Genomic DNA, 24,539 nt, shown 5'->3' with positions numbered 1-24,539 from the left:
TGCTGGGACTAGCCTTGCTTTCCCTTTCTGAAGGCTGCATTCATGCTTCGTTGAAGCTCCCTGACATACGCAGCTCTTGACAGGCAAGTCAACCCTTGTAGAATGCTTCTGGGGACAAAATGAATTTGCTCTGTCTAAACCAGGTGCTTCCATGGCCGTGGTTGTTTTCAGCCTGACAATCTCTAGAGCTAAAAGGAATCTCAACGTGGGAACATGCCTCCAGTTTAGGCCCTTGGTAACCGTGTAGATACGGAGGCATGCAGCTGTCTCCATGAGTTCTTAGTCGCTTATATGCTTTATTTTCAAGGAAGTACACGTCTGAGGACTCCTAGGCCTCTCGGGTATGCATCATTTTCCCTCCAAGTTGACTGAGTACCTCCACACCCCTGTGGGCCGGCTGAGGAACGTCGAGGCCCATTTGTTGATCCGTCGGAGGCCCTCTGTGCGTGCCGAGTGATGGGCAAAACACTGTACGTTCCTTGAGGAGAGCTATATGTCCAGAGTGCTCGAACGGCCTCAGGACAATATTGCTGGTGAGTCCGAAGTGCCCAGGAAGACTTTGTCATGGCCCATGTGTGTGCTGCCATGAGAAAACACCCTGCTTTGAATACTCCGAGGCCCTCGTACCTGAAGTCACTCTGCTCGAGGAGAAAGTCAGCATCTTACCATGCGGTGTCGCTACCGGCACACCCAGCATGAACACATGCCTGGAAGTAAGGCCCTGATTTGCCGTGCACAAGAGGAGGCGTGCAGCAGTTTCCAAGAGCCGGTGGCCTCTGCTCTGCGTACGTCTAATGGCGGCACAGTTTTCTGGACACCTAGGAGGCTAGCGTGGGCACCCTGTTCCCGGCAGGAACACTGAGTACCCCCAGGCGCACCTGGGTCTGCTAAGCAACATCCACTCCCGTAGCCCTTTAGAGCCCCTCTGTGCATGCCGAGCGTAGGGAAACGCACTGCACTCTCTTTTGGAGCAGCTACATTTCCTCAGCACTCGCACACGTTCACGAACACCGTTCTGGCAAGTCCCACATGACGTCGAAGTCTTACACGTTGCCCTAGTCTGAGCTGCACTCAGAGTAACTCTCGGCTTCGCTTTCCATCTAGGACCTCCTGCCTGAAGTCACCGTGCCTCCTGGAGGAAGTCGGCTTGCGTTCTTACTGCAATTTAAGTCCTCTTCTTCCTGTGGCACTGCAAGCTTTTCAATAGACACAGGACCAGAGGAGCAGCTACGGGGATCCTTGGTTGAGGCAGTTCGCTTGATGCAGAACACCCTACTTGGAGAAGCAGATTCAGGGAAGGAAACACAGGGTAACCTGTGTCTCTTTGGACTTGTTAGAAACCACAGGGGTGCATGCTGAGTGAGCCCGAGGAAACGGGGGCCTGCTGGGACTAGCCTTGCTTTCCCTTTCTGAAGGCTGCATTCATGCTTCGTTGAAGCTCCCTGACATACGCAGCTCTTGACAGGCAAGTCAACCCTTGTAGAATGCTTCTGGGGACAAAATGAATTTGCTCTGTCTAAACCAGGTGCTTCCATGGCCGCGGTTGTTTTCGTCCTGACAAGCTCTAGAGCTAAAAGGAATCTCAACGTGGGAACATGCCTCCAGTTTAGGCCCTTGGTAACCGTGTAGATACGGAGGCATGCAGCTGTCTCCATGAGTTCTTAGTCGCTTATATGCTTTATTTTCAAAGATGTACACGTCTGAGGACTCCTAGGGCTCTCGGGTATGCATCATTTTCCCTCCCAGTTGACTGAGTACCTCCACACCCCTGTGGGCCGGCTGAGGAACGTCGAGGCCCATTTGTTGATCCCTCGGAGGCCCTCTGTGCGTGCCGAGTGATGGGCAACACACTGTACGTTCCTTGAGGAGAGCTACATGTCCAGAGTGCTCGAACGGCCTCAGGACAACATTGATGGTGAGTCCGAAGTGCCCATGAAGACTTTGTCATGGCCCATGTGTGTGCTGCCACGAGAAAACACCCTGCTTTGAATACTCCGAGGCCCTCGTACCTGAAGTCACTCTGCTCGAGGAGAAAGTCAGCATCTTACCATGCGGTGTCGCTACCGGCACACCCAGCATGAACACATGCCTGGAAGTAAGGCCCTGATTTGCCGTGCACAAGAGGAGGCGTGCAGCAGTTTCCAAGAGCCGGTGGCCTCTGCTCTGCGTACGTCTAACGGCGGCACAGTTTTCTGGACACCTAGGAGGCTAGCGTGGGCACGCTGTTCCCGGCAGGAACACTGAGTACCCCCAGGCGCACCTGGGTCTGCTAAGCAACATCCACTCCCGTAGCCCTTTAGAGCCCCTCTGTGCATGCCGAGCGTAGGGAAACGCACTGCACTCTCTTTTGGAGCAGCTAAATTTCCTCAGCACTCGCACACGTTCACGAACACCGTTCTGGCAAGTCCTACATGAGGTCGAAGTCTTACGCGTTGCCCTAGTCTGAGCTGCACTCAGAGTAACCCTCAGCTTCGCTTTCCATCTAGGACCTCCTGCCTGAAGTCACCGTGCCTCCTGGAGAAAGTCGGCTTGTGTTCTTACTGCAATTTAAGTCCTGTTCTTCCTGAGGCACTGCAAGCTTTTGAATAGACACAGGACCAGAGGAGCAGCTACGGCGATCCTTGGTTGAGGCAGTTCGCTTGATGCAGAACACCCTACTTGGAGAAGCTGATTCAGGGAAGGAAACACAGGGTAACCTGTGTCTCTTTGGACTTGTTAGAAAGCACAGGGGTGCATGCTGAGTGAGCCCGAGGAAACGGGGGCCTGCTGGGACTAGCCTTGCTTTCCCTTTCTGAAGGCTGCATTCATGCTTCGTTGAAGCTCCCTGACATACGCAGCTCTTGACAGGCAAGTCAACCCTTGTAGAATGCTTCTGGGGACAAAATGAATTTGCTCTGTCTAAACCAGGTGCTTCCATGGCCGCGGTTGTTTTCAGCCTGACAATCTCTAGAGCTAAAAGGAATCTCAACGTGGGAACATGCCTCCAGTTTAGGCCCTTTGTAACCGTGTAGATACGGAGGCATGCAGCTGTCTCCATGAGTTCTTAGTCGCTTATATGCTTTATTTTCAAGGAAGTACACGTCTGAGGACTCCTAGGCCTCTCGGGTATGCATCATTTTCCCTCCAAGTTGACTGAGTACCTCCACACCCCTGTGGGCCGGCTGAGGAACGTCGAGGCCCATTTGTTGATCCGTCGGAGGCCCTCTGTGCATGCCGAGTGATGGGCAAAACACTGTACGTTCCTTGAGGAGAGCTATATGTCCAGAGTGCTCGAACGGCCTCAGGACAATATTGCTGGTGAGTCCGAAGTGCCCAGGAAGACTTTGTCATGGCCCATGTGTGTGCTGCCATGAGAAAACACCCTGCTTTGAATACTCCGAGGCCCTCGTACCTGAAGTCACTCTGCTCGAGGAGAAAGTCAGCATCTTACCATGCGGTGTCGCTACCGGCACACCCAGCATGAACACATGCCTGGAAGTAAGGCCCTGATTTGCCGTGCACAAGAGGAGGCGTGCAGCAGTTTCCAAGAGCCGGTGGCCTCTGCTCTGCGTACGTCTAACGGCGGCACAGTTTTCTGGACACCTAGGAGGCTAGCGTGGGCACCCTGTTCCCGGCAGGAACACTGAGTACCCCCAGGCGCACCTGGGTCTGCTAAGCAACATCCACTCCCGTAGCCCTTTAGAGCCCCTCTGTGCATGCCGAGCGTAGGGAAACGCACTGCACTCTCTTTTGGAGCAGCTACATTTCCTCAGCACTCGCACACGTTCACGAACACCGTTCTGGCAAGTCCCACATGACGTCAAAGTCTTACACGTTGCCCTAGTCTGAGCTGCACTCAGAGTAACTCTCGGCTTCGCTTTCCATCTAGGACCTCCTGCCTGAAGTCACCGTGCCTCCTGGAGGAAGTCGGCTTGCGTTCTTACTGCAATTTAAGTCCTCTTCTTCCTGTGGCACTGCAAGCTTTTCAATAGACACAGGACCAGAGGAGCAGCTACGGGGATCCTTGGTTGAGGCAGTTCGCTTGATGCAGAACACCCTACTTGGAGAAGCAGATTCAGGGAAGGAAACACAGGGTAACCTGTGTCTCTTTGGACTTGTTAGAAACCACAGGGGTGCATGCTGAGTGAGCCCGAGGAAACGGGGGCCTGCTGGGACTAGCCTTGCTTTCCCTTTCTGAAGGCTGCATTCATGCTTCGTTGAAGCTCCCTGACATACGCAGCTCTTGACAGGCAAGTCAACCCTTGTAGAATGCTTCTGGGGACAAAATGAATTTGCTCTGTCTAAACCAGGTGCTTCCATGGCCGCGGTTGTTTTCGTCCTGACAAGCTCTAGAGCTAAAAGGAATCTCAACGTGGGAACATGCCTCCAGTTTAGGCCCTTGGTAACCGTGTAGATACGGAGGCATGCAGCTGTCTCCATGAGTTCTTAGTCGCTTATATGCTTTATTTTCAAAGATGTACACGTCTGAGGACTCCTAGGGCTCTCGGGTATGCATCATTTTCCCTCCCAGTTGACTGAGTACCTCCACACCCCTGTGGGCCGGCTGAGGAACGTCGAGGCCCATTTGTTGATCCGTCGGAGGCCCTCTGTGCGTGCCGAGTGATGGGCAACACACTGTACGTTCCTTGAGGAGAGCTACATGTCCAGAGTGCTCGAACGGCCTCAGGACAACATTGATGGTGAGTCCGAAGTGCCCATGAAGACTTTGTCATGGCCCATGTGTGTGCTGCCACGAGAAAACACCCTGCTTTGAATACTCCGAGGCCCTCGTACCTGAAGTCACTCTGCTCGAGGAGAAAGTCAGCATCTTACCATGCGGTGTCGCTACCGGCACACCCAGCATGAACACATGCCTGGAAGTAAGGCCCTGATTTGCCGTGCACAAGAGGAGGCGTGCAGCAGTTTCCAAGAGCCGGTGGCCTCTGCTCTGCGTACGTCTAACGGCGGCACAGTTTTCTGGACACCTAGGAGGTTAGCGTGGGCACGCTGTTCCCGGCAGGAACACTGAGTACCCCCAGGCGCCCCTGGGTCTGCTAAGCAACATCCACTCCCGTAGCCCTTTAGAGCCCCTCTGTGCATGCCGAGCGTAGGGAAACGCACTGCACTCTCTTTTGGAGCAGCTACATTTCCTCAGCACTCGCACACGTTCACGAACACCGTTCTGGCAAGTCCTACATGAGGTCGAAGTCTTACGCGTTGCCCTAGTCTGAGCTGCACTCAGAGTAACCCTCAGCTTCGCTTTCCATCTAGGACCTCCTGCCTGAAGTCACCGTGCCTCCTGGAGAAAGTCGGCTTGTGTTCTTACTGCAATTTAAGTCCTGTTCTTCCTGAGGCACTGCAAGCTTTTGAATAGACACAGGACCAGAGGAGCAGCTACGGCGATCCTTGGTTGAGGCAGTTCGCTTGATGCAGAACACCCTACTTGGAGAAGCTGATTCAGGGAAGGAAACACAGGGTAACCTGTGTCTCTTTGGACTTGTTAGAAAGCACAGGGGTGCATGCTGAGTGAGCCCGAGGAAACGGGGGCCTGCTGGGACTAGCCTTGCTTTCCCTTTCTGAAGGCTGCATTCATGCTTCGTTGAAGCTCCCTGACATACGCAGCTCTTGACAGGCAAGTCAACCCTTGTAGAATGCTTCTGGGGACAAAATGAATTTGCTCTGTCTAAACCAGGTGCTTCCATGGCCGCGGTTGTTTTCAGCCTGACAATCTCTAGAGCTAAAAGGAATCTCAACGTGGGAACATGCCTCCAGTTTAGGCCCTTGGTAACCGTGTAGATACGGAGGCATGCAGCTGTCTCCATGAGTTCTTAGTCGCTTATATGCTTTATTTTCAAGGAAGTACACGTCTGAGGACTCCTAGGCCTCTCGGGTATGCATCATTTTCCCTCCAAGTTGACTGAGTACCTCCACACCCCTGTGGGCCGGCTGAGGAACGTCGAGGCCCATTTGTTGATCCGTCGGAGGCCCTCTGTGCGTGCCGAGTGATGGGCAACACACCGTACGTTCCTTGAGGAGAGCTACATGTCCAGAGTGCTCGAACGGCCTCAGGACAATATTGCTGGTGAGTCCGAAGTGCCCAGGAAGACTTTGTCATGGCCCATGTGTGTGCTGCCATGAGAAAACACCCTGCTTTGAATACTCCGAGGCCCTCGTACCTGAAGTCACTCTGCTCGAGGAGAAAGTCAGCATCCTACCATGCGGTGTCGCTACCGGCACACCCAGCATGAACACATGCCTGGAAGTAAGGCCCTGATTTGCCGTGCACAAGAGGAGGCGTGCAGCAGTTTCCAAGAGCCGGTGGCCTCTGCTCTGCGTACGTCTAACGGCGGCACAGTTTTCTGGACACCTAGGAGGCTAGCGTGGGCACCCTGTTCCCGGCAGGAACACTGAGTACCCCCAGGCGCACCTGGGTCTGCTAAGCAACATCCACTCCCGTAGCCCTTTAGAGCCCCTCTGTGCATGCCGAGCGTAGGGAAACGCACTGCACTCTCTTTTGGAGCAGCTACATTTCCTCAGCACTCGCACACGTTCACGAACACCGTTCTGGCAAGTCCCACATGACGTCGAAGTTTTACACGTTCCTCTAGTCTGAGCTGCACTCAGAGTAACCCTCGGCTTCGCTTTCCATCTAGGACCTCCTGCCTGAAGTCACCGTGCCTCCTGGAGGAAGTCGGCTTGCGTTCTTACTGCAATTTAAGTCCTCTTCTTCCTGTGGCACTGCAAGCTTTTGAATAGACACAGGACCAGAGGAGCAGCTACGGGGATCCTTGGTTGAGGCAGTTCGCTTGATGCAGAACACCCTACTTGGAGAAGCTGATTCAGGGAAGGAAACACAGGGTAACCTGTGTCTCTTTGGACTTGTTAGAAACCACAGGGGTGCATGCTGAGTGAGCCCGAGGAAACGGCGGCCTGCTGGGACTAGCCTTGCTTTCCCTTTCTGAAGGCTGCATTCATGCTTCGTTGAAGCTCCCTGACATACGCAGCTCTTGACAGGCAAGTCAACCCTTGTAGAATGCTTCTGGGGACAAAATGAATTTGCTCTGTCTAAACCAGGTGCTTCCATGGCCGCGGTTGTTTTCGTCCTGACAATCTCTAGAGCTAAAAGGAATCTCAACGTGGGAACATGCCTCCAGTTTAGGCCCTTGGTAACCGTGTAGATACGGAGGCATGCAGCTGTCTCCATGAGTTCTTAGTCGCTTATATGCTTTATTTTCAAGGAAGTACACGTCTGAGGACTCCTAGGCCTCTCGGGTATGCATCATTTTCCCTCCAAGTTGACTGAGTACCTCCACACCCCTGTGGGCCGGCTGAGGAACGTCGAGGCCCATTTGTTGATCCGTCGGAGGCCCTCTGTGCGTGCCGAGTGATGGGCAACACACTGTACGTTCCTTGAGGAGAGCTACATGTCCAGAGTGCTCGAACGGCCTCAGGACAATATTGCTGGTGAGTCCGAAGTGCCCAGGAAGACTTTGTCATGGCCCATGTGTGTGCTGCCATGAGAAAACACCCTGCTTTGAATACTCCGAGGCCCTCGTACCTGAAGTCACTCTGCTCGAGGAGAAAGTCAGCATCCTACCATGCGGTGTCGCTACCGGCACACCCAGCATGAACACATGCCTGGAAGTAAGGCCCTGATTTGCCGTGCACAAGAGGAGGCGTGCAGCAGTTTCCAAGAGCCGGTGGCCTCTGCTCTGCGTACGTCTAACGGCGGCACAGTTTTCTGGACACCTAGGAGGCTAGCGTGGGCACCCTGTTCCCGGCAGGAACACTGAGTACCCCCAGGCGCACCTCGGTCTGCTAAGCAACATCCACTCCCGTAGCCCTTTAGAGCCCCTCTGTGCATGCCGAGCGTAGGGAAACGCACTGCACTCTCTTTTGGAGCAGCTACATTTCCTCAGCACTCGCACACGTTCACGAACACCGTTCTGGCAAGTCCCACATGACGTCGAAGTCTTACACGTTGCTCTAGTCTGAGCTGCACTCAGAGTAACCCTCGGCTTCGCTTTCCATCTAGGACCTCCTGCCTGAAGTCACCGTGCCTCCTGGAGGAAGTCGGCTTGCGTTCTTACTGCAATTTAAGTCCTCTTCTTCCTGTGGCACTGCAAGCTTTTGAATAGACACAGGACCAGAGGAGCAGCTACGGGGATCCTTGGTTGAGGCAGTTCGCTTGATGCAGAACACCCTACTTGGAGAAGCAGATTCAGGGAAGGAAACACAGGGTAACCTGTGTCTCTTTGGACTTGTTAGAAACCACAGGGGTGCATGCTGAGTGAGCCCGAGGAAACGGCGGCCTGCTGGGACTAGCCTTGCTTTCCCTTTCTGAAGGCTGCATTCATGCTTCGTTGAAGCTCCCTGACATACGCAGCTCTTGACAGGCAAGTCAACCCTTGTAGAATGCTTCTGGGGACAAAATGAATTTGCTCTGTCTAAACCAGGTGCTTCCATGGCCGCGGTTGTTTTCGTCCTGACAAGCTCTAGAGCTAAAAGGAATCTCAACGTGGGAACATGCCTCCAGTTTAGGCCCTTGGTAACCGTGTAGATACGGAGGCATGCAGCTGTCTCCATGAGTTCTTAGTCGCTTATATGCTTTATTTTCAAAGATGTACACGTCTGAGGCCTCCTAGGGCTCTCGGGTATGCATCATTTTCCCTCCCAGTTGACTGAGTACCTCCACACCCCTGTGGGCCGGCTGAGGAACGTCGAGGCCCATTTGTTGATCCCTCGGAGGCCCTCTGTGTGTGCCGAGTGATGGGAAACACACAGTAGGTTCCTTGAGGAGAGCTACATGTCCAGAGTGCTCGAACGGCCTCAGGACAACATTGATGGTGAGTCGAAAGTGCCCAGGAAGACTTTGTCATGGCCCATGTGTGTGCTGCCATGAGAAAACACCCTGCTTTGAATACTCCGAGGCCCTCGTACCTGAAGTCACTCTGCTCGAGGAGAAAGTCAGCATCTTACCATGCGGTGTCGCTACCGGCACACCCAGCATGAACACATGCCTGGAAGTAAGGCCCTGATTTGCCGTGCACAAGAGGAGGCGTGCAGCAGTTTCCAAGAGCCGGTGGCCTCTGCTCTGCGTACGTCTAACGGCGGCACAGTTTTCTGGACACCTAGGAGGCTAGCGTGGGCACCCTGTTCCCGGCAGGAACACTGAGTACCCCCAGGAGCACCTGGGTCTGCTAAGCAACATCCACTCCCGTAGCCCTTTAGAGCCCCTCTGTGCATGCCGAGCGTAGGGAAACGCACTGCACTCTCTTTTGGAGCAGCTACATTTCCTCAGCACTTGCACACGTTCACGAACACCGTTCTGGCAAGTCCTACATGAGGTCGAAGTCTTACGCGTTGCCCTAGTCTGAGCTGCACTCAGAGTAACCCTCAGCTTCGCTTTCCATCTAGGACCTCCTGCCTGAAGTCACCGTGCCTAATGGATGAAGTCGGCTTGCGTTCTACTGCAATTTAAGTCCTGTTCTTCCTGAGGCACTGCAAGCTTTTGAATAGACACAGGACCAGAGGAGCAGCTACGGCGATCCTTGGTTGAGGCAGTTCGCTTGATGCACAACACCCTACTTGGAGAAGCAGATTCAGGGAAGGAAACACAGGGTAACCTGTGTCTCTTTGGACTTGTTAGAAACCACAGTCGTGCATGCTGAGTGAGCACGAGGAAACGGGGGCCTACTGGGACTAGACTTGCTTTCCCTTTCTGAAGGCTGCATTCATGCTTCGTTGAAGCTCCCTGACATACGCAGCTCTTGACAGGCAAGTCAACCCTGTAGAATGCTTCTGGGGACAAAATGAATTTGCTCTGTCTAAACCAGGTGCTTCCATGGCCGCGGTTGTTTTCAGCCTGACAAGCTCTAGAGCTAAAGGAATCTCAACGTGGGAACATGCCTCCAGTTTAGGCCCTTGGTAACCGTGTAGATACGGAAACATGCAGCTGTCTCCATGAGTTCTTAGTGGCTTATATGCTTTATTTTCAAGGAAGTACACGTCTGAGGACTCCCAGGCCTCTCGGGTATGCATCATTTTCCCTCCAAGTTGAGTGAGTACCTCAACACCCCTCTGGGCTGGCTGAGGAACTTCGAGACCCATTTGTTGATCCCTCGGAGACCCTCTGTGCGTGCCGAGTGGTGGGCAACACACTGTAGGTTCCTTGAGGAGAGCTACATGTCCAGAGTCCTCGAACGGCCTCAGGACCATATAGCTCCTGAGTCTGTAGTGCCCAGGAAGACTTTGTCATGGCCCTTGTGTGAGATGCCATGAGAAAACACTCTGCTTTAAATACTCCGAGACCCTCGTACCTGAAGTCACTCTGCTCGAGGAGAAAGTCAGCATCTTACCATGCGGTGTCGCTACCGGCACACCCAGCATGAACACATGCCTGGAAGTAAGGCCCTGATTTGCCGTGCACAAGAGGAGGCGTGCAGCAGATTCCAGGAGCCGGTGGCCTCTGCTCTGCGTACGTCTAACGGCGGCACAATTTTCTGGACACCTAGGAGGCTAGCGTGGGCACCCTGTTCCCGGCAGGAACACTGAGTACCCCCATGCGCACCTGGGTCTGCTAAGCAACATCCACTCCCGTAGCCCTTTCGAGCCCCTCTGTGCATGCCGAGCTTAGGGAAAAGCACTGCACTCTCTTTTGGAGCAGCTAAATTTCCTCAGCACTCGCACACGTTCACGAACACCGTTCTGGCAAGTCCCACATGACGTCGAAGTCTTCCGCGTTACCCTAGTATGAGCAGAACTCAGAGTAACCCTCAGCTTCGCTTTCCATCTAGGACCTCCTGCCTGAAGTCACCGTGCCTCCTGGAGGAAGTCGGCTTGCGTTCTGACTGCAATTTAAGTCCTGTTCTTCCTGAGGCACTGCAAGCTTTTGAATAGACACAGGACCAGAGGAGCAGCTACGGCGATCCTTGGTTGAGGCAGTTCGCTTGATGCAGAACACCCTACTTGGAGAAGCAGATTCAGGGAAGGAAACACAGGGTAACCTGTGTCTCTTTGGACTTCTTAGAAACCACAGTCGTGCATGCTGAGTGAGCCCGAGGAAACGGGGGCCTGCTGGGACTAGCCTTGCTTTCCCTTTCTGAAGGCTGCATTCATGCTTCGTTAAAGATCCCTGACATACACAGCTCTTGACAGCCAAGTCAACCCTTGTAGAATGTTTCTGGGGACAAAATGAATTTGCTCTGTCTAAACCAGGTGCTTCCACGGCCGCGGTTGTTTTCGTCCTGACAATCTCTAGAGCTAAAAGGAATCTCAACGTGGGAACATGCCTCCAGTTTAGGCCCTTGGTAACCGTGTAGATACGGAGGCACGCAGCTGTCTCCATGAGTTCTTAGTCGCTTATATGCTTTATTTTCAAAGATGTACACGTCTGAGGACTCCTAGGGCTCTCGGGTATGCATCATTTTCCCTCCCAGTTGACTGAGTACCTCCACACCCCTGTGGGCCGGCTGAGGAACGTCGAGGCCCATTTGTTGATCCCTCGGAGGCCCTCTGTGTGTGCCGAGTGATGGGAAACACACAGTAGGTTCCTTGAGGAGAGCTACATGTCCAGAGTGCTCGAACGGCCTCAGGACAACATTGATGGTGAGTCCGAAGTGCCCATGAAGACTTTGTCATGGCCCATGTGTGTGCTGCCACGAGAAAACACCCTGCTTTGAATACTCCGAGGCCCTCGTACCTGAAGTCACTCTGCTCAAGGAGAAAGTCAGCATCTTACCATGCGGTGTCGCTACCGGCACACCCAGCATGAACACATGCCTGGAAGTAAGGCCCTGATTTGCCGTGCACAAGAGGAGGCGTGCAGCAGTTTCCAAGAGCCGGTGGCCTCTGCTCTGCGTACGTCTAACGGCGGCACAGTTTTCTGGACACCTAGGAGGCTAGCGTGGGCACGCTGTTCCCGGCAGGAACACTGAGTACCCCCAGGCGCACCTGGGTCTGCTAAGCAACATCCACTCCCGTAGCCCTTTAGAGCCCCTCTGTGCATGCCGAGCGTAGGGAAACGCACTGCACTCTCTTTTGGAGCAGCTACATTTCCTCAGCACTCGCACACGTTCACGAACACCGTTCTGACAAGTCCCACATGAGGTCGAAGTCTTACGCGTTGCCCTAGTCTGAGCTGCACTCAGAGTAACCCTCAGCTTCGCTTTCCATCTAGGACCTCCTGCCTGAAGTCACCGTGCCTCCTGGAGAAAGACGGCTTGTGTTCTTACTGCAATTTAAGTCCTGTTCTTCCTGTGGCACTGCAAGCTTTTGAATAGACACAGGACCAGAGGAGCAGCTACGGCGATCCTTGGTTGAGGCAGTTCGCTTGATGCAGAACACCCTACTTGGAGAAGCTGATTCAGGGAAGGAAACACAGGGTAACCTGTGTCTCTTTGGACTTGTTAGAAAGCACAGGGGTGCATGCTGAGTGAGCCCGAGGAAACGGGGGCCTGCTGGGACTAGCCTTGCTTTCCCTTTCTGAAGGCTGCATTCATGCTTCATTGAAGCTCCCTGACATACGCAGCTCTTGACAGGCAAGTCAACCCTTGTAGAATGCTTCTGGGGACAAAATGAATTTGCTCTGTCTAAACCAGGTGCTTCCATGGCCGCGGTTGTTTTCAGCCTGACAATCTCTAGAGCTAAAAGGAATCTCAACGTGGGAACATGCCTCCAGTTTAGGCCCTTGGTAATCGTGTAGATACGGAGGCATGCAGCTGTCTCCATGAGTTCTTAGTCGCTTATATGCTTTATTTTCAAGGAAGTACACGTCTGAGGACTCCTAGGCCTCTCGGGTATGCATCATTTTCCCTCCAAGTTGACTGAGTACCTCCACACCCCTGTGGGCCGGCTGAGGAACGTCGAGGCCCATTTGTTGATCCGTCGGAGGCCCTCTGTGCGTGCCGAGTGATGGGCAACACACTGTACGTTCCTTGAGGAGAGCTACATGTCCAGAGTGCTCGAACGGCCTCAGGACAATATTGCTGGTGAGTCCGAAGTGCCCAGGAAGACTTTGTCATGGCCCATGTGTGTGCTGCCATGAGAAAACACCCTGCTTTGAATACTCCGAGGCCCTCGTACCTGAAGTCACTCTGCTCGAGGAGAAAGTCAGCATCTTACCATGCGGTGTCGCTACCGGCACACCCAGCATGAACACATGCCTGGAAGTAAGGCCCTGATTTGCCGTGCAGAAGAGGAGGCGTGCAGCAGTTTCCAAGAGCCGGTGGCCTCTGCTCTGCGTACGTCTAACGGCGGCACAGTTTTCTGGACACCTAGGAGGCTAGCGTGGGCACCCTGTTCCCGGCAGGAACACTGAGTACCCCCAGGCGCACCTGGGTCTGCTAAGCAACATCCACTCCCGTAGCCCTTTAGAGCCCCTCTGTGCATGCCGAGCGTAGGGAAACGCACTGCACTCTCTTTTGGAGCAGCTACATTTCCTCAGCACTCGCACACGTTCACGAACACCGTTCTGGCAAGTCCCACATGACGTCGAAGTCTTACACGTTGCCCTAGTCTGAGCTGCACTCAGAGTAACCCTCGGCTTCGCTTTCCATCTAGGACCTCCTGCCTGAAGTCACCGTGCCTCCTGGAGGAAGTCGGCTTGCGTTCTTACTGCAATTTAAGTCCTCTTCTTCCTGTGGCACTGCAAGCTTTTGAATAGACACAGGACCAGAGGAGCAGCTACGGGGATCCTTGGTTGAGGCAGTTCGCTTGATGCAGAACACCCTAGTTGGAGAAGCAGATTCAGGGAAGGAAACACAGGGTAACCTGTGTCTCTTTGGACTTGTTAGAAACCACAGTCGTGCATGCTGAGTGAGCACGAGGAAACGGGGGCCTACTGGGACTAGACTTGCTTTCCCTTTCTGAAGGCTGCATTCATGCTTCGTTGAAGCTCTCTGACATACAGAGCTCTTGACAGGCAAGTCAACCCTTGTAGAATGCTTCTGGGGAGAAAATGAATTTGCTCTGTCTAAACCAGGTGCTTCCATGGCCGCGGTTGTTTTCGTCCTGAAAAGCTCTAGAGCTAAAAGGAATCTCAACGTGGGAACATGCCTCCAGTTTAGGCCCTTGGTAACCGTGTAGATACGGAGGCACCCAGCTGTCTCCATGAGTTCTTAGTCGCTTATATGCTTTATTTTCAAAGATGTACACGTCTGAGGACTCCTAGGGCTCTCCGGTATGCATCATTTTCCCTCCCAGTTGACTGAGTACCTCCACACCCCTGTGGGCCGGCTGAGGAACGTCGAGGCCCATTTGTTGATCCCTCGGAGGCCCTCTGTGTGTGCCGAGTGATGGGAAACACACAGTAGGTTCCTTGAGGAGAGCTACATGTCCAGAGTGCTCGAACGGCCTCAGGACAACATTGATGGTGAGTCCGAAGTGCCCATGAAGACTTTGTCATGGCCCATGTGTGTGCTGCCATGAGAAAACACCCTGCTTTGAATACTCCGAGGCCCTCGTACCTGAAGTCACTCTGCTCAAGGAGAAAGTCAGCATCTTACCATGCGGTGTCGCTACCGGCACACCCAGCATGAACACATGCCTGGAAGTAAGGCCCTGATTTGCCGTGCACAAGAGGAGGCGTGCAGCAGTTTCCAAGAGCCGGTGGCCTCTGCTCTGCGTACGTCTAACGGCGGCACAGTTTTCTGGACACCTAGGAGGCTAGCGTGGGCACGCTGTTCCCGGCAGGAACACTGAGTACCCCCAGGCGCACCTGGGTCTGCTAAGCAACATCCACTCCCGTAGCCCTTTAGAGCCCCTCTGTGCATGCCGAGCGTAGGGAAACGCACTGCACTCTCTTTTGGAGCAGCTAAATTTCCTCAGCACTCGCACACGTTCACGAACACCGTTCTGGCAAGTCCTACATGAGGTCGAAGTCTTACGTGTTGCCCTAGTCTGAGCTGCACTCAGAGTAACCCTCAGCTTCGCTTTCCATCTAGGACCTCCTGCCTGAAGTCACCGTGCCTCCTGGAGAAAGTCGGCTTGTGTTCTTACTGCAATTTAAGTCCTGTTCTTCCTGTGGCACTGCAAGCTTTTGAATAGACACAGGACCAGAGGAGCAGCTACGGCGATCCTTGGTTGAGGCAGTTCGCTTGATGCAGAACACCCTACTTGGAGAAGCTGATTCAGGGAAGGAAACACAGGGTAACCTGTGTCTCTTTGGACTTGTTAGAAACCACAGGGGTGCATGCTGAGTGAGCCCGAGGAAACGGGGGCCTGGTGGGACTAGACTTGCTTTCCCTTTCTGAAGGCTGCATTCATGCTTCGTTGAAGCTCTATGACATACACAGCTCTTGACAGGCAAGTCAACCCTTGTACAGTGCTTCTGGGGACAAAATGAATTTGCTCTGTCTAAACCAGGTGCTTCCATGGCCGCGGTTGTTTTCAGCCTGACAAGCTCTAGAGCTAAAAGGAATCTCAACGTGGGAACATGCCTCCAGTTTAGGCCCTTGGTAACCGTGTAGATACGGAGGCATGCAGCTGTCTCCATGAGTTCTTAGTCGCTTATATGCTTTATTTTCAAGGAAGTACACGTCTGAGGACTCCTAGGGCTCTCGGGTATGCATCATTTTCCCTCCAAGTTGACTGAGTACCTCCACACCCCTGTGGGCCGGCTGAGGAACGTCGAGGCCCATTTGTTGATCCGTCGGAGGCCCTCTGTGCGTGCCGAGTGATGGGCAACACACTGTACGTTCCTTGAGGAGAGCTACATGTCCAGAGTGCTCGAACGGCCTCAGGACAACATTGCTGGTGAGTCCGAAGTGCCCAGGAAGACTTTGTCATGGCCCATGTGTGTGGTGCCATGAGAAAACACCCTGCTTTGAATACTCCGAGGCCCTCGTACCTGAAGTCACTCTGCTCGAGGAGAAAGTCAGCATCTTACCATGCGGTGTCGCTACCGGCACACCCAGCATGAACACATGCCTGGAAGTAAGGCCCTGATTTGCCGTGCACAAGAGGAGGCGTGCAGCAGTTTCCAAGAGCCGGTGGCCTCAGCTCTGCGTACGTCTAACGGCGGCACAGTTTTCTGGACACCTAGGAGGTTAGCGTGGGCACCCTGTTCCCGGCAGGAACACTGAGTACCCCCAGGCGCACCTGGGTCTGCTAAGCAACATCCACTCCCGTAGCCCTTTAGAGGCCCTCTGTGCATGCCGAGCGTAGGGAAACGCACTGCACTCTCTTTTGGAGCAGCTAAATTTCCTCAGCACTCGCACACGTTCACGAACACCGTTCTGGCAAGACCCACATGACGTCGAAGTCTTATGCGTTACCCTAGTCTGAGCTGCACTCAGAGTAACCCTCAGCTTCGCTTTCCATCTAGGGCCTCCTGCCTGAAGTCACCGTGCCTAATGGATGAAGTCAGCTTGCGTTCTTACTGCAATTTAAGTCCTGTTCTTCCTGAGGCACTGCAAGCTTTTGAATAGACACAGGACCAGAGGAGCAGCTACGGCGATCCTTGGTTGAGGCAGTTCGCTTGATGCAGAACACCCTACTTGGAGAAGCAGATTCAGGGAAGGAAACACAGGGTAACCTGTGTCTCTTTGGACTTGTTAGAAACAACAGTCGTGCATGCTGAGTGAGCACGAGGAAACGGGGGCCTACTGGGACTAGACTTGCTTTCCCTTTCTGAAGGCTGCATTCATGCTTCGTTGAAGCTCCCTGACATACGCAGCTCTTGACAGGCAAGTCAACCCTGTAGAATGCTTCTGGGGACAAAATGAATTTGCTCTGTCTAAACCAGGTGCTTCCATGGCCGCGGTTGTTTTCAGCCTGACAAGCTTTAGAGCTAAAAGGAATCTCAACGTGGGAACATGCCTCCAGTTTAGGCCCTTGGTAACCGTGTAGATACGGAGGCATGCAGCTGTCTCCATGAGTTCTTAGTCGCTTATATGCTTTATTTTCAAAGATGTACACGTCTGAGGACTCCTAGGCCTCTCGGGCATGCATCATTTTCCCTCCAAGTTGAGTGAGTACCTCAAAACCCCTCTGGGCTGGCTGAGGAACTTCGAGACCCATTTGTTGATCCCTCGGAGGCCCTCTGTGCGTGCCGAGTGGTGGGCAACACACTGTAGGTTCCTTGAGGAGAGCTACATGTCCAGAGTCCTCGAACGCCCTCAGGACAGTATTGCTGCAGAGTCTGTAGTGCCCAGGAAGACTTTGTCATGGCCCTTGTGTGAGATCCCATGAGAAAACACTCTGCTTTGAATACTCCGAGGCCCTCGTACCTGAAGTCACTCTGCTCGAGGAGAAAGTCAGCATCTTACCATTCGGTGTCGCTACCGGCACACCCAGCATGAACACATGCCTGGAAGTAAGGCCCTGATTTGCCGTGCACAAGAGGAGGCGTGCAGCAGTTTCCAAGAGCCGGTGGCCTATGCTCTGCGTACGTCTAACGGCGGCACAGTTTTCTGGACACCTAGGAGACTAGCGTGGGCACCCTGTTCCCGGCAAGAACACAGAGTACCCCCAGGCGCACCTGGGTCTGCTAAGCAACATCCACTCCCGTAGCCCTTTAGAGCCCCTTTGTGCATGCCGAGCGTAGGGGAACGCACTGCACTCTCTTTTGGAGCAGCTAAATTTCCTCAGCACTCGCACACGTTCACGAACACCGTTCTGGCAAGTCCCACATGGCGTCGAAGTCTTACGCGTTACCCTAGTCTGAGCTGCACTCAGAGTAACACTCAGCTTCGCTTTCCATCTAGGACCTCCTGCCTGAAGTCACCGTGCCTCCTGGAGGAAGTCGGCTTGCGTTCTGACTGCAATTTAAGTCCTGTTCTTCCTGAGGCACTGCAAATTTTTGAATAGACACAGGACCAGAGGAGCAGCTACGGCGATCCTTGGTTGAGGCAGTTCGCTTGATGCAGAACACCCTACTTGGAGAAGCAGATTCAGGGAAGGAAACACAGGGTAACCTGTGTCTCTTTGGACTTGTTAGAAACAACAGTGGTGCATGCGGAGTGAGCCCGAGGAAACGGGGGCCTGCTGGGAGTAGCCTTGCTTTCCCTTTCTGAAGGCTGCATTCATGCTTCGTTGAAGCTCTCTGACATACACAGCTCTTGACAGGCAAGTCAACCCTTGTAGAATGCTTCTGGGGACAAAATGAATTTGCTCTGTCTAAACCAGGTGCTTCCATGGCCGTGGTTGTTTTCAGCCTGACAAGCTCTAGAGCTAAAAGGAATCTCAACGTGAGAACATGCCTCCAGTTTAGGCCCTTGATAGCCGTGTAGATACGGAAACATGCAGCTGTCTCCATGAGTTCTTAGTGGCTTATATGCTTTATTTTCAAGGAAGTACACGTCTGAGGAGTCCTAGGCCTCTCGGGTATGCATCATTTTCCCTCCAAGTTGACTGAGTACCTCCACACCCCTGTGGGCCGGCTGAGGAACGTCGAGGCCCATTTGTTGATCCGTCGGAGGCCCTCTGTGCGTGCCGAGTGATGGGCAACACACTGTAGGTTCCTTGAGGAGAGCTACATGTCCAGAGTCCTCGAACGGCCTCAGGACAACATTGATGGTGAGTCCGAAGTGCCCAGGAAGACTTTGTCATGGCCCATGTGTGTGCTGCCATGAGAAAACACCCTGCTTTGAATACTCCGAGGCCCTCGTACCTGAAGTCACTCTGCTCGAGGAGAAAGTCAGCATCTTACCATGCGGTGTCGCTACCGGCACACCCAGCATGAACACATGCCTGGAAGTAAGGCCCTGATTTGCCGTGCAGAATAGGAAGCGTGCAGCAGTTTCCAAGAGACGGTGGCCTCTGCTCTGCGTACGTCTAACGGCGGCACAGTTTTCTGGACACCTAGGAGGCTAGCGTGGGCACCCTGTTCCCGGCAGGAACACTGAGTACCCCCAGGCGCACCTGGGTCTGCTAAGCAACATCCACTCCCGTAGCCCTTTAGAGCCCCTCTGTGCATGCCGAGCGTAGGGAAACGCACTGCACTCTCTTTTGGAGCATGTAAATTTCCTCAGCACTCGCACACGTTCACGAACACCTTTCTGGCAAGTCCCACATGGCGTCGAAGTCTTACGCGTTGCCCTAGTCTGAGCTGCACTCAGCGTAACCCTCAGCTTCGCTTTCCATCTAGGACCTCCTGCCTGAAGTCACCGTGCCTCCTGTAGGAAGTCGGCTTGCGTTCTTACTGCAGTTTAAGTCCTGTTCTTCCTGTGGCACTGCAAGCTTTTGAATAGACACAGGACCAGAGGAGCAGCTACGGGGATCCTTGGTTGAGGCAGTTCGCTTGATGCAGAACACCCTACTTGGAGAAGCTGATTCAGGGAAGGAAACACAGGGTAACCTGTGTCTCTTTGGACTTGTTAGAAACCACAGTCGTGCATGCTGAGTGAGCACGAGGAAACGGGGGCCTGCTGGAACTAGCCTTGCTTTCCCTTTCTGAAGGCTGCATTCATGCTTCGTTGAAGCTCTCTGACATACGCAGCTCTTGACAGGCAAGTCAACCCTGTAGAATGCTTCTGGGGATAAAATGAATTTGCTCTGTGTAAACCAGGTGATTCCATGGCCGCGGTTGTTTTCAGCCTGACAAGCTCTAGAGCTAAAAGGAATCTGAACGTGGGAACATGCCTCCAGTTTAGGCCCTTGGTAACCGTGTAGATACGGAGGCATGCAGCTGTCTCCATGAGTTCTTAGTCGCTTATATGCTTTATTTTCAAAGATGTACACGTCTGAGGACTCCTAGGCCTCTCGGGTATGCATCATTTTCCCTCCAAGTTGAGTGAGTACCTCAACACCCCTCTGGGCTGGCTGAGGAACTTCGAGACCCATTTGTTGATCCCTCGGAGACCCTCTGTGCGTGCCGAGTGGTGGGCAACACACTGTAGGTTCCTTGAGGAGAGCTACATGTCCAGAGTCCTCGAACGGACTCAGGACAATATAGCTCCTGAGTCTGTAGTGCCCAGGAAGACTTTGTCATGGCCCTTGTGTGAGATGCCATGAGAAAACACTCTGCTTTGAATACTCCGAGACCCTCGTACCTGAAGTCACTCTGCTCGAGGAGAAAGTCAGCATCTTACCATGCGGTGTCGCTACCGGCACACCCAGCATGAACACATGCCTGGAAGTAAGGCCCTGATTTGCCGTGCACAAGAGGAGGCGTGCAGCAGATTCCAGGAGCCGGTGGCCTCTGCTCTGCGTACGTCTAACGGCGGCACAATTTTCTGGACACCTAGGAGGCTAGCGTGGGCACCCTGTTCCCGGCAGGAACACTGAGTACCCCCATGCGCACCTGGGTCTGCTAAGCAACATCCACTCCCGTAGCCCTTTAGAGCCCCTCTGTGCATGCCGAGCTTAGGGAAACGCACTGCACTCTCTTTTGGAGCAGCTAAATTTCCTCAGCACTCGCACACGTTCACGAACACCGTTCTGGCAAGTCCCACATGACGTCGAAGTCTTCCGCGTTACCCTAGTATGAGCAGAACTCAGAGTAACCCTCAGCTTCGCTTTCCATCTAGGACCTCCTGCCTGAACTCACCGTGCCTCCTGGAGGAAGTCGGCTTGCGTTCTGACTGCAATTTAATTCCTGTTCTTCCTGAGGCACTGCAAGCTTTTGAATAGACACAGGACCAGAGGAGCAGCTACGGCGATCCTTGGTTGAGGCAGTTCGCTTGATGCAGAACACCCTACTTGGAGAAGCAGATTCAGGGAAGGAAACACAGGGTAACCTGTGTTTCTTTGGACTTCTTAGAAACCACAGTCGTGCATGCTGAGTGAGCCCGAGGAAACGGGGGCCTGCTGGGACTAGCCTTGCTTTCCCTTTCTGAAGGCTGCATTCATGCTTCGTTAAAGATCACTGACATACACAGCTCTTGACAGCCAAGTCAACCCTTGTAGAATGTTTCTGGGGACAAAATGAATTTGCTCTGTCTAAACCAGGTGCTTCCATGGCCGCGGTTGTTTTCGTCCTGAAAAGCTCTAGAGCTAAATGGAATCTCAACGTGGGAACATGCCTCCAGTTTAGGCCCTTGGTAACCGTGTAGATACGGAGGCACCCAGCTGTCTCCATGAGTTCTTAGTCGCTTATATGCTTTATTTTCAAAGATGTACACGTCTGAGGACTCCTAGGGCTCTCCGGTATGCATCATTTTCCCTCCCAGTTGACTGAGTACCTCCACACCCCTGTGGGCCGGCTGAGGAACGTCGAGGCCCATTTGTTGATCCCTCGGAGGCCCTCTGTGTGTGCCGAGTGATGGGAAACACACAGTAGGTTCCTTGAGGAGAGCTACATGTCCAGAGTGCTCGAACGGCCTCAGGACAACATTGATGGTGAGTCCGAAGTGCCCATGAAGACTTTGTCATGGCCCATGTGTGTGCTGCCACGAGAAAACACCCTGCTTTGAATACTCCGAGGCCCTCGTACCTGAAGTCACTCTGCTCAAGGAGAAAGTCAGCATCTTACCATGCGGTGTCGCTACCGGCACACCCAGCATGAACACATGCCTGGAAGTAAGGCCCTGATTTGCCGTGCACAAGAGGAGGCGTGCAGCAGTTTCCAAGAGCCGGTGGCCTCTGCTCTGCGTACGTCTAACGGCGGCACAGTTTTCTGGACACCTAGGAGGCTAGCGTGGGCACGCTGTTCCCGGCAGGAACACTGAGTACCCCCAGGCGCACCTGGGTCTGCTAAGCAACATCCACTCCCGTAGCCCTTTAGAGCCCCTCTGTGCATGCCGAGCGTAGGGAAACGCACTGCACTCTCTTTTGGAGCAGCTAAATTTCCTCAGCACTCGCACACGTTCACGAACACCGTTCTGGCAAGTCCTACATGAGGTCGAAGTCTTACGTGTTGCCCTAGTCTGAGCTGCACTCAGAGTAACCCTCAGCTTCGCTTTCCAACTAGGACCTCCTGCCTGAAGTCACCGTGCCTCCTGGAGAAAGTCGGCTTGTGTTCTTACTGCAATTTAAGTCCTGTTCTTCCTGTGGCACTGCAAGCTTTTGAATAGACACAGGACCAGAGGAGCAGCTACGGCGATCCTTGGTTGAGGCAGTTCGCTTGATGCAGAACACCCTACTTGGAGAAGCAGATTCAGGGAAGGAAACACAGGGTAACCTGTGTCTCTTTGGACTTGTTAGAAACCACAGGGGTGCATGCTGAGTGAGCCCGAGGAAACGGGGGCCTGGTGGGACTAGACTTGCTTTCCCTTTCTGAAGGCTGCATTCATGCTTCGTTGAAGCTCTATGACATACACAGCTCTTGACAGGCAAGTCAACCCTTGTACAATGCTTCTGGGGACAAAATGAATTTGCTCTGTCTAAACCAGGTGCTTCCATGGCCGCGGTTGTTTTCAGCCTGACAAGCTCTAGAGCTAAAAGGAATCTCAACGTGGGAACATGCCTCCAGTTTAGGCCCTTGGTAACCGTGTAGATACGGAGGCATGCAGCTGTCTCCATGAGTTCTTAGTCGCTTATATGCTTTATTTTCAAGGAAGTACACGTCTGAGGACTCCTAGGGCTCTCGGGTATGCATCATTTTCCCTCCAAGTTGACTGAGTACCTCCACACCCCTGTGGGCCGGCTGAGGAACGTCGAGGCCCATTTGTTGATCCGTCGGAGGCCCTCTGTGCGTGCCGAGTGATGGGCAACACACTGTACGTTCCTTGAGGAGAGCTACATGTCCAGAGTGCTCGAACGGCCTCAGGACAACATTGCTGGTGAGTCCGAAGTGCCCAGGAAGACTTTGTCATGGCCCATGTGTGTGGTGCCATGAGAAAACACCCTGCTTTGAATACTCCGAGGCCCTCGTACCTGAAGTCACTCTGCTCGAGGAGAAAGTCAGCATCTTACCATGCGGTGTCGCTACCGGCACACCCAGCATGAACACATGCCTGGAAGTAAGGCCCTGATTTGCCGTGCACAAGAGGAGGCGTGCAGCAGTTTCCAAGAGCCGGTGGCCTCTGCTCTGCGTACGTCTAACGGCGGCACAGTTTTCTGGACACCTAGGAGGTTAGCGTGGGCACCCTGTTCCCGGCAGGAACACTGAGTACCCCCAGGCGCACCTGGGTCTGCTAAGCAACATCCACTCCCGTAGCCCTTTAGAGGCCCTCTGTGCATGCCGAGCGTAGGGAAACGCACTGCACTCTCTTTTGGAGCAGCTAAATTTCCTCAGCACTCGCACACGTTCACGAACACCGTTCTGGCAAGTCCCACATGACGTCGAAGTCTTACGCGTTGCCCTAGTCTGAGCTGCACTCAGAGTAACCCTCAGCTTCGCTTTCCATCTAGGGCCTCCTGCCTGAAGTCACCGTGCCTAATGGATGAAGTCGGCTTGCGTTCTTACTGCAATTTAAGTCCTGTTCTTCCTGAGGCACTGCAAGCTTTTGAATAGACACAGGACCAGAGGAGCAGCTACGGCGATCCTTGGTTGAGGCAGTTCGCTTGATGCAGAACACCCTACTTGGAGAAGCAGATTCAGGGAAGGAAACACAGGGTAACCTGTGTCTCTTTGGACTTGTTAGAAACCACAGTCGTGCATGCTGAGTGAGCACGAGGAAACGGGGGCCTACTGGGACTAGACTTGCTTTCCCTTTCTGAAGGCTGCATTCATGCTTCGTTGAAGCTCCCTGACATACGCAGCTCTTGACAGGCAAGTCAACCCTGTAGAATGCTTCTGGGGACAAAATGAATTTGCTCTGTCTAAACCAGGTGCTTCCATGGCCGCGGTTGTTTTCAGCCTGACAAGCTCTAGAGCTAAAAGGAATCTCAACGTGGGAACATGCCTCCAGTTTAGGCCCTTGGTAACCGTGTAGATACGGAGGCATGCAGCTGTCTCCATGAGTTCTTAGTCGCTTATATGCTTTATTTTCAAAGATGTACACGTCTGAGGACTCCTAGGCCTATCGGGTATGCATCATTTTCCCTCCAAGTTGAGTGAGTACCTCAACACCCCTCTGGGCTGGCTGAGGAACTTCGAGACCCATTTGTTGATCCCTCGGAGGCCCTCTGTGCGTGCCGAGTGGTGGGCAACACACTGTAGGTTCCTTGAGGAGAGCTACATGTCCAGAGTCCTCGAACGGCCTCAGGACAGTATTGCTGCTGAGTCTGTAGTGCCCAGGAAGACTTTGTCATGGCCCTTGTGTGAGATGCCATGAGAAAACACTCTGCTTTGAATACTCCGAGGCCCTCGTACCTGAAGTCACTCTGCTCGAGGAGAAAGTCAGCATCTTACCATTCGGTGTCGCTACCGGCACACCCAGCATGAACACATGCCTGGAAGTAAGGCCCTGATTTGCCGTGCACAAGAGGAGGCGTGCAGCAGTTTCCAAGAGCCGGTGGCCTATGCTCTGCGTACGTCTAACGGCGGCACAGTTTTCTGGACACCTAGGAGGCTAGCGTGGGCACCCTGTTCCCGGCAAGAACACTGAGTACCCCCAGGCGCACCTGGGTCTGCTAAGCAACATCCACTCCCGTAGCCCTTTAGAGCCCCTCTGTGCATGCCGAGCGTAGGGAAACGCACTGCACTCTCTTTTGGAGCAGCTAAATTTCCTCAGCACTCGCACACGTTCACGAACACCGTTCTGGCAAGTCCCACATGGCGTCGAAGTCTTACGCGT

The sequence above is a fragment of the Delphinapterus leucas genome, chromosome 19 (assembly GCF_059928025.1).
Source record: "Delphinapterus leucas isolate spDelLeu-1000000601 "Yukka" chromosome 19, BTC_Dleu_Yukka2, whole genome shotgun sequence".
Lineage (NCBI taxonomy): Eukaryota > Metazoa > Chordata > Mammalia > Artiodactyla > Monodontidae > Delphinapterus > Delphinapterus leucas.
The sequence above is the reverse complement of the archived record's forward strand: the minus strand, read 5'-3'. Positions refer to the sequence as shown.